The 10,636-nt window shown below is 34.9% G+C and overlaps 1 long non-coding RNA gene across 2 annotated transcripts; it reads left to right on the top strand.

Annotated features, from left to right (window-relative positions):
- Positions 1–482: 482 nt before the first annotated feature.
- On the top strand, positions 483–5,068 carry LOC121127262 (uncharacterized). Of its 2 annotated transcripts, XR_011782887.1 has the most exons (4): positions 483–1,615; positions 1,680–3,431; positions 3,493–3,922; positions 3,990–5,068. It is a non-coding gene; the product is annotated as an uncharacterized lncRNA (long non-coding RNA). The 2 variants fall into 2 exon arrangements; XR_005867714.2 differs by having other exon boundaries at positions 483–3,431.
- Positions 5,069–10,636: the final 5,568 nt, after the last annotated feature.

Below are 10,636 nucleotides of genomic sequence, written 5' to 3' on the forward strand. Positions count from 1 at the left end.
ATCTTCAGCAGAAACGGACTTTTCAGATCTTGGTTCAGGAAGTAAGGGCTCAACTGGAGCAGGGTCATCGGGGCAGGAGGAGGCAGTGACTGAGGATGAGGATGTAGCAGAGGAAGTTTTCTTAACAGCTAAGTTCAATGTTTTCTGCTTCTTATGATCAATTTTCACTTGATACTTGCAGCTGGGGTCATTCTTATGGAGTTTAACTTTGTGATCATTAAAGTTGTGTTTCTGTATTTCCTTCTGACAGATACAACAAATCACCAACTCTCTGTTAAAATGCGTTTTCCGCTTCCCGTGATACATTTCTGATAATTAATAAATTACTGCAACAATCCACTCTAAAAAGTACATACCTATTTTTATGTCCCTTTTAAGCAGTAATAATTTAATTTATCTTGTATTCAATGAAACAAATTCTCACGCTCTTGAATATTTCAAGAGTACTCCATATGAAAAATGTTGTGTGCGTCTTCTTTTTTTTTGGCTGTAAAGTACTTCACATTTGCAATCAGTAACGTTAAACGTAATATCTAACTCAAATATCCACTCAATGTGAAGTACTTTAAATCCATAGGAAAAATGTTCTGTGCGTCTTTGTTTTTTATTTTTGGCTGTAAAGTACTCTTGAAATAATTGCAGTAATTTATTAATTATCAGAAATGTATCACGGGAAGCGGAAAACACGTTTTATACTCAAAGGTTCAATCATTTATATTTATAAAATGACAGGCAATATTTGAAAGAGATATTACGGTAAATTACAGGATTTGAATTCAAATTTCTGCGATGAATTGAGATACCCGAGAGTGTTAACTGTAGTTTAAAACCTCCGTTTTATCTATCTGACTTAATTTGGCCCCAATATTGTCTTATAGATATAATTTATTAATTTACTAATTCTATAAATGTGCCGGTGAATTTTGGCTACTTTAAGTACAATTTGTGGTGCCTCCAAAGCATTAATCAGAATCATTTTTTCATTTAAATGAACTATAATTTGTTGGAAAATGTATTCCATGTTCAATTTTGAGAAAAATTATCTAGCTTCCTTTTGGGTGGACGTGCTACAAATATGTAATTTTATTACAATGACTCAGTACTATTATGAGTTGGTCATAAGTTACATATATATAATAGATTTTAATAATTAATTATAACTTAATTCATCTATATTTACATACCTATATGATTGGTGGACGGTTGAGTAAGGTTGTTGTTTTTTTGGTCCGCTGAAGCGGACAAAGCGCAATACTGACGTACGGCCCTGATCTTAATTGATTACGCTTCCCCTCGGAGCTTGCTCAAATCCTTCTCTATATCTAAGACCTCTGGAAGGGATAGCATCTTCTTTCAATTTTCTTTTTAAAAATAGTACCAGGAATTTACCTTTTAAACCCCTTTTATAAGCATTTTCCTCAAATGATTCTCACAAATTTCAAGGGTATTTTCCTAAGGGGTCCTTTTGATGACAAACACTTCTATATTTTTTCCTCTTTAGGGATCCTTTGGAAAGTGATGATTAATTATGTTGTTAGGAGAATCACAAATGGCAACTGCACAACTGAAAGTTTCATTGCATGAATACATTATACTTTTTCGGAATGGCGAATAGGTATTATCATCGTCATAATAATAATCAATTAGTAATAATATATATATTCTAAAATGTAAATAAGGTATAATATCATAATCCAAGGATACCAAACCTCTCTTTCTTGGCCCACAACGTAGTCCCAGTTCTTAATTTTGGCCTTTTGTATTTGGTATCCTTTCCATTCTCTATCACGTCAAAATCTCCCTCTCTTGGCCAGAAGTCGGTACGATACATCAAATTGAAAATTCTAGCAAGCCTGACTACATGGTCTAACCTTGTATTTCTATTAGCCTTGGCTAACACCTAGAAATAAAATATGTCTTCATCCTATCATACTTCAAATACACCAAAAAGACTTTAAATTATCTTCAATAAATTTCATCTACATTGTCGTATCCATTAAGTATACCCAAGTATTTACCCGAAAAATACACCTAGCATCCCATTTAAAGCTAAGATCCTGTGGAGAGCATTCAGGCAGTTTTTCTTCATTGTTTGTAAATCCAGATACAACTGAACTTGGAACTGATTTTTTTTTTTTTTGTATTTTTGATGAGACGAAAATACTAAAACTCTTCAGTTATGTTCTCCCAACAGATAGGACCAAAGCAATATAGAGGAAATCGAAGAAAGATACATCTAACTTGATTATCAATCTCAAGCGAGCAGATTCGACTCTTTCCTTTCAAAGGAGATTAAAAAATTGCAACATTGAAGAGATCCATTCACGATGAATAGGTAATTTTAATATTTCAAATTTAATTATTAGTTACTTTAGTTAGGTTTTTGTACGAAGCACGGTAAGTATGATGTATTTATTGTTAAATGGAAATAGTGACATTATTAAGATAATTTATTTAACTTATTTAAGTCTGGGTAAATTTGAAAAAGAAATATAACTAAAAAAAGAATTATAATAATTATAAGTAGTCATAAGTAGAGAATTAAACACATATAAAATGACAAATGATACGATATAGAAGCTATTAATATAAAGTAAAACAAATAGAATCAACAAATTATTAGTAACATTATAGCCTTTTACAAAATGAAATGAGACATTTTTATTCAGAAAAACAACAACTTAATAGCAGAATAGAATATGCATTGGCAATGCAGACAAAACTATTGAAAAAAGAGATGCACATTATCTTTAGGAGTGTAGAATGATTTTTTACTCGTGTAATACACATGTAATAAATAAATCAAGGGTCCAGGTTATATAGGTAATAATCCATAAAGTTTATACATCACAAACTCCACCTTGTAAATGTGATGTGATTGAGATAAGTTATTTCTGTGTTATATACATCACGGAAACTGAAGGACTCTTAGAAATGAAATATCTTTCTTGGGGTAACAGACAAAGAAGAGTTAACTTAAGAACATAAGAACTTCAGAATTTCCATGAAGAAGAATTGGATGGACGATGAGAACTCATTCTGTTCCTCAATTGGGCTTTCAGTAGCTTATTCTGTCTTTTTATGCAACTCATTAGTTGTTATAGCAGTATACAATTATACCGTAGAATAATTTGGAGGAATTTATGAATTTTTGAACATGGAGGCAATTATTCAACCTTGAAAGGGAAGGAACATCTGCACAATGAACGATCCTTCCATTAAAGAAAATGATATCCACCTAGTGAGGCAACAGAGACAAGATCTCTTGAACAAAACATCAACACAAGATCAAAAAGCGTGTTGCTAAATATCCAAATGGAAAAATATGTACTCCGAGGGAAAATGGAAAGATGGAAATCCAATTAAATGCAATCCAGGCGGAGGAGAAACTTTTAAGGCTAATAAAATAAATGATTATCAATATTACTTAGGTAAGCGACAAACTATAGTATTTATTTCAGGGAGATACAAGGACTCTCTTAATTAATCTAGACTGCTCTATTAGAATAAGAAACGCACCCCGGTATCTGAAGTTGGCCTAGATATTTAGCTCGTTTCCTTTAGTATTGATAGAAACTACAATGCTTAGTTACCTTGATATGGTGATCGAATCATCGTTACTTCAAAGAAGATAATGGGTTGGAAATGTGTTCCCCTGGATACCAGCACGCTCAAGAAATCTGGTATCTGTTTTTACAGGTTCTTAGATTCAATGTACCCCCTAAACAAGAGCTCCAATTAAAGTGTGAAAGAGTCATTCCAAGATTAAAAGTTAACACAAAAAAAAAAGCCAAATTTATTAGACAATAACTAAGAATTCAAGAATCTGCAGCCTCCATCTCACAGATGACGATTTCATCACCAAGTCAGTCGACAAGCAACATGGCCATGGGCACCAACGAAACAAAGATATAAAACAAAGGTAAGACTGAACAGACTTGTATACTTATAGTTATTAGCTAATTGAAAAATTAATTATTAATTTGTAGGGGTTGAAAGATGACACTGTTCTGTCAGTGTGGACAAATCTTCTTTAGTATCTCTCCTCACCTCCAGTACCCCTAGACCTACCCTAGCAGTATCAATCAGTCAAAAACTTCAACTCGACTATGAACGTCAAAAAGCCATTGGGTTGAGATGTTCATGAAAGAAGAGGTTGAAGCAGCTCAAGATTTATATAAGAAGTTATCTCAAGAGACACTCCCCTCAGAATTTACTCTTCTTAAATCGCCAAAATTATCCATAGACAAGCTTAAAGCTACGAGGGCCAAGGGCCTTGAAATCAAAGCCAGCCTTAAAATAGAAGATGCCCTCATCTTCAAAGTTTTTAAAGACCATCACAGGATTAACACCAGTGCACTTTCCCACTGCCTAATCAAAAAATCACAGGGAAGATTAAATATGTTACGGAAGTAATCAACATATCTGCATATATGGGATCATGGAGAAATTCAGGAACAATGAGGCATATGAAGTCATCATGCCCCTCTTACGTAGAATCTTCAAACATGGAGCCAGCTCAATTATCACGGGCAGATAACGCTACTCTTCATGAGCCCCAAATCTATGAGATACTTACCAGGTCTTCTCTCCGTTCGTATCCTATGGCAAACCGTAAGCACAGCCCTCTATAATAAAATCTATATTTTACTCTTACAATACCCTAGTCCCAAGCATCTCTGGGATCTGTCAATTTTAGTGACTATAGAGACTGGATTGCCTGTTTCAACTCTTAAATATCTTGGAGCAAGTATAAAAGACGTAAATAGCAGAGAACTCAATGTTACTCTCATCATTGATGAGGTGTACTCAGCGCAAAGACTTGAATATGTGAGAGGCAAGCTCTTTGGTTGTGAGGACAATCAACCGACCTAAACAGCTCTAACATTAATGATCTAGTCTGCTGGAGGAAAGAATATGGATATTGTTTCACTTTTCCCAGTGCTTATATAATTTATGATATCCCTAAAAATGGGAGATATTCAATCAGTTTTTATTATTTTCGACAGAATTGAGATTAAATATTAACTTTACGTTTGATCCGAAATAAAAGTTGAAAAATGAGAAACTGTTGTTTGATTATTTACTTTGCACAACTTTTTTTTGACTGTTTCGCAGTTCAACCTATATTTGATGTAATATGTTTTGAACAAGCGAACCAGATATTAGCAAGATAAATTACTAAAAGTTAACATATAGATCTGACAATGTAAAATAACGAAGTATCTTGAAGATTCCATAAATTAATTCCTAAAAAAAGATAAAATTGGATACTGATTTTCCGTGGAGCTCTGTTTGGATTGTCATACAAGGACCTTTATATTGATTCTATTTATTTCTAAAGGCTAAAACTGTGTAAAATATTGATTGCCTGATTGTTCAACGGCAATCGCACATGACCCTAAAGTATATATGTTTAATGAGGGCTAACAAATTAATATGATTCATTCAATGTAAGTAAATAAATGGAGTAGCCAGTAGGATCACTCCAATAAAAATCCGCTCTAATAGTCCATTACATTAAATACCAAAGATTGTTCTTATACACGTATTTCCACCTTTGAAGTAAACAAGACTATAGATTTTTGTACCTCCAATTTTTAAACGTTTGATCGTTGCCTCATTTGAAAATGTTGAAGTTTGATTTGATAAAGTTGATCACTTGGGCTTAAAAAAACTCCCCAGACATTCCAACGACTCATCGGTTCTGTTTTGAGCGAATTAAAAATGTTTTCTTGTATCTTGATGATATATTGATTGTTTCTCGGACAAGGGATGAACATTGGCAGTCCATAAATGCAGTTTTGTTGCAGCTTAAAACTTCCGGTTTGGTACTTTCTCTTGCAAAATGCAAGTTTTTCAGGGACTCTGTTGAATTCCTTGGAGATTCTATTTCACCGGAGGGTTTTAAACCCCTTAAATCGAAAGTTGAAGCCATTGCAAGGATTTCATCTCCAAATCGAAAGATGATTTACAGAGATTTTTAGGCATGGCTCAATTCTATTCACAATTCATCAAAAATTTGTCAAAATGGACAGTGATGTATAAAACACAGTTCATCCTCAAGTACTCAACTTTCATGCAGGGACAACTCGTTACCTTAAGGCCTTACAACAGATGCGTCTGATACAGGAATGGGAGCCGTTCTGGAATAAAAAGTTAAAAGCGCGAGCAACCACTAGCATTTTGGTCTTAAGCCTTATCTGAAACGCGAAACAAATATTCAACTTTTGAAAGGGAATTACTTGATATTAAGGAAAGCATTTAACATTTTCTGTGGGCATTAGATGGACAAAATTTTAGAGTATTCACAGATCATAAGCCTTTAGTGTCGGCGATAGAAATCCGCTATCCTTCCTGGACTCCAAGACAATTCTGTAAATTTGCATATGTAGCAGAGTTTAATTGCAGGATTGAGCATTTTTCAAGAAAATTAAACCACACCGCAGATATGCTTTGAGAAATGTCAGCAACATCAAACTAAGTCCCAATTTTCTTCAGGATGTCATTGAATATCAAAGACTTCATGACTCTCCTTTGTTAAATTTTAACGTTAAACCTTGTCTCAACTTTGTTTCAGGAACTTTACTTAGAGGCTTTGGGAACGAAGACTTCTTTCGTGTTGTAGTGTCCTCTCCAGAACTTTGCCGTCAAATTATTCATTGAAGCCACAAAAATAATCGTCCGGGATTCAATGAGACTATAAGAAGGCTATCATTTTTCTACGCTTGACCTAAATACTAAAATTTTTACTGAAGAATGCATCACATGTCAACAAACGAAGCCTTTTAGAGCCTCCAAGCCCACTTCCTCTTTCGATTCACCATCAGCGAGACTTGCATTCATCCACATTGACATAATTGGCCTGTTCACACTTGTCAAGGGACAGCACTTTGCCCTGACTATAATGGATCGGTATACGAGGTGGCTGGAAGTGATCCCAATTCTTAATATCACCTCTACTACAGTGGCTGGAGCTATCTTCGAGGGTTGGATATCAATCTTTGGAGTCCCTGACATTATTGTGTCAACCAGGGGGGCGCAATTCAGAAGTGCTATTTGAACGTGTACTTGCAGGGCACATGGAATCGAAAATATGAGAAAGGAAATTGGATGAATGCTCTCCCTGTTGTATTGTGGGGACTGAGGAATTCAGTACCAATGGATCAAGGATCTAAATATTTGCCCTGCCAGTTACTTAGTGGTCGCTCTGGATCTTTGGATTCAGGCTTCTTAGATTTGTTTCCTATTCCTAAGGCAGATGTCGATGTGGGACGCTTTTTAGAGACGATGGAGATGGTTGCTCATGTTCTCCCACGAGTAGCCCAGAGAGAAACGTTCGACAATCGTCTGAGCAAGGCTGACTACGTTTTTGTTAAAAATAAACCAATCAGATAATCTCTTTCTCGAACCTTCTTGGGTCTTTTTAAAATCCTTGGAAAATTCTATCGTTATTTTTTATTGAGCTTGTCGCCAAAGTCGACAAGGTCTCCAAAGATAGACTCTGTCCTGCTTTTGATATCGCTGGGATCCTCCCGAATATCTAACTATACGCGTTACAAGATCAATTTTATAAATTAATTACTGTTGTTTTTATGTTTATATTGTTTGTGTGATCTATTGTTTATTTTCTTTTGGTCTAGACAATATGAAAAAATATAAGAGAACAAAGTTTTTTTTACTTTTTCTTTCGTATAAGGGAGGGAGAACTGTTAAAGTTTGACTTTATCAAGTTGATCACTTCTTCTTTTTCTTCTTGTTATTATTATCGTTTATCAAGAATATAATCAGTAGATATTTGAACCATAAATACTTTACAAAAATTATCAAACTGGCTGACAATTTTAACATATTTTGAGAATTTAAAACATTACAGTATGTCCAAAAATTGATGGTGGTATTAAAAACATCCGTTTTATAGAAGAAAAAAAAAATTATTTGGAATAAAATGAAATTTGGCTGATACAATCATAAGGCAATATTAATTTTTTCTGATGCAATAATTTTTGATGATTGCATCATTAATCGGTCTAAAAGGGTTCAAAAAGCACCACAGGACGTTAGTTGAAATGCAATATCCGAAATGGTGAGAGAGCATTCTTTGGAGACCAGGGCCAAGGCTGTTGGTATTATAGAGGGTGGAAGAACCTAGAGAGTTATCGCTCAAAGGTTAGAAATTCATCTCAGGACCATTGAGAATTGGTGTAAGAAAAGGAAGGATGGACAAACCCGTGCAAATCAGAAGGGTCGAGGAAGGAAAAAAAAATTAACAAAGTTCCCAAACTGGTTATTTCAAAATGTTTGACCAAAAACAGGGAATCCACAAGGAAACTAGGTGGAAGATTGACTTCAAACGTCTATCCAATATCCAAGTCATCTGTACACAACTACCTGAGGCACTCGTTGAATGCTGTGCCATACAAACCCCGTCTGCACCCCAAACTTTCAGAAAACCAAAAGGAAGGCCCACCTTCAATTCTGTTGGGAGCAGAAACACTGAACTGAAGATGACTGGAAATGTATTCCCTTCAGTGATGAAAGTCCATTTGAGCTATTTCCTCCCAAATCCCCAAACAGATCAGCTTGGGGCAAGAGATAAGGGAGATGTGGAACCCACTCCAACTGTGAAATTAGCTCTTAAAATTCAGGTTTGGTCGTTATCAGCCACCAGGCAGTGTCAAATATTCACCTGATTCCACGAAACCAAACTGTGACGGCCGAGTACTACGTAACAGATATCCTTAGCAAGTTAGCTTTGTCTCGTACTGAAGAAACTGGACCTCTCTTGTAGAGAAAGATGTTGTCTGACACATCAAGAGCCATTTTCTAATAGGATGGTACCTCTGCTCAACACTCCAAAAAGGTACAAAAGTGGTGTTTAGACAACTTGGATTCTTTCCGGGCAAGGACACATGGCCTGCCACCAGTCTTGTCATTGTCTCCCATTGAAAATTTGTGAGCCTTGGTCCAGAGGGAACTCAATGAAAATGCGCCAGCAACTTCAGAGGATGAAATAATAAAAAAAAAACTGACAAAAGCTTGGGAAATTTTTTTTCCAGATACTTTGAATAATCTGTCTGAAGGGATGCCAAAACGCATAAAAAGATGCATTGATCTTAAAGGTCGTCATATTGGAAAGTAAATAAAGTTTTTCGCCAAAAAAATAACTTGTTTAAGTTATTTGATGATTTTTTTTTTGAAAACACCATCAATTTTTGGACATAATGTAATTGGAAGAAATATGCTCTCAATGTTTTTTAGCAACAATCCTAACACACTCCACAAACAAGATGAATCGTAAGTGGACCGAATAGTATTATACTGAATCGGTGGAGGAAGCAATTCCTTTCATAAAACATCGCCAAGTTTTAGCTCTAATCTCAAGGTATCAAGCCCCTTTTGTATATATCTTGTTTGTGGAACTAGAATAATTCTGGGCTTATAACTACCCTATGTCTTATTCTGAATTAATGCCAGAAGAATCATTCAATGTGTAGTTTTCAAAGACTTATTTACTTTAAAGATTATTTGAATGGAGCTTGAAGCTGCGTTGATGACTTCATGCTTGGTAAAATTTCCCCAATCACAACAATTAAGATTAAGAAAATACATACACACATAGACGAACTCTGAAATTGTTAAATGCTAATGCGGAAAAGTACCTTCAATTTGGAATGTTTACGTTGACAAAAGAGTCCAACAAATTAGAGATAACATGTGCAATGTAGTACATTAAGTTATAATTGTGGATTCAAAATTCCTTTAGATTTTGGTAATAAACGTATTTATCCTAAAGAGTTTCTTATAAGTGAAATGTGTTTTCAGAGACCCGAACAGGTTATATTTTCAAAGCATTTGTAGCTTAAGGGGAGGAATGACGATTGTTGACTACCAACAGAGGATATAGGAAGGAGGAGATTAGTATTGAATATTTTACATTCGAAATATACTATTTGTACTTTATTGTTCGGAATTTCGAGAAATTTAAAGATCGCCAGTATGTACATTTAGGTGTGTCCAGTAAATCAGATTAAGTCCATCTACGGTGTCTTTTAAGTAAAAAGTTAGGTAAATGTACCCTATTTCTTTAGGCAGTACTAAAACATTAAAGGAAAGTGGCGCATGAAAGACTATTTCGTCATGATTTGAGTGGAAACGAGATGCACTTATTTCTGCTGGGATGTGATCATGAAGCAATAGCTGAGTACGTAAGAAATAAATAAATATTAAATACTAATTTTTCAAATTTAAAAATAATAGGCTAATTGAGTTATAGTTATACAAATAAGTAATTTCTAGGACTAAGACTATATAATGGAGGGAATACGACTTCTTTTTCACTCGCACAACTTATAGACACTAGTAGCTACGACTCGGAAGTATAGCGACTATTAGTTATTTAGGAAAAGGAGGATGAGATAGAAAAGAACAGGAAAACTCCCGGGATCCCAAGGACAGTATGTTAAGAGGGACTTCATAAAATAGATCTTCCAAACAAGAATTCACATATATGATATAGGGATCCACATTCGTCCAATGGTTTCAGGCAAGGCCTTTATCTCCTTTCTACAACGTCTATTCCGTTCAAGGGTTATTCCTTGCTCACTCCCTAGATGGGATATTATTTCCTTGTAGA

Source organism: Lepeophtheirus salmonis, chromosome 12 (genome assembly GCF_016086655.4).
Source record: "Lepeophtheirus salmonis chromosome 12, UVic_Lsal_1.4, whole genome shotgun sequence".
Lineage (NCBI taxonomy): Eukaryota > Metazoa > Arthropoda > Copepoda > Siphonostomatoida > Caligidae > Lepeophtheirus > Lepeophtheirus salmonis.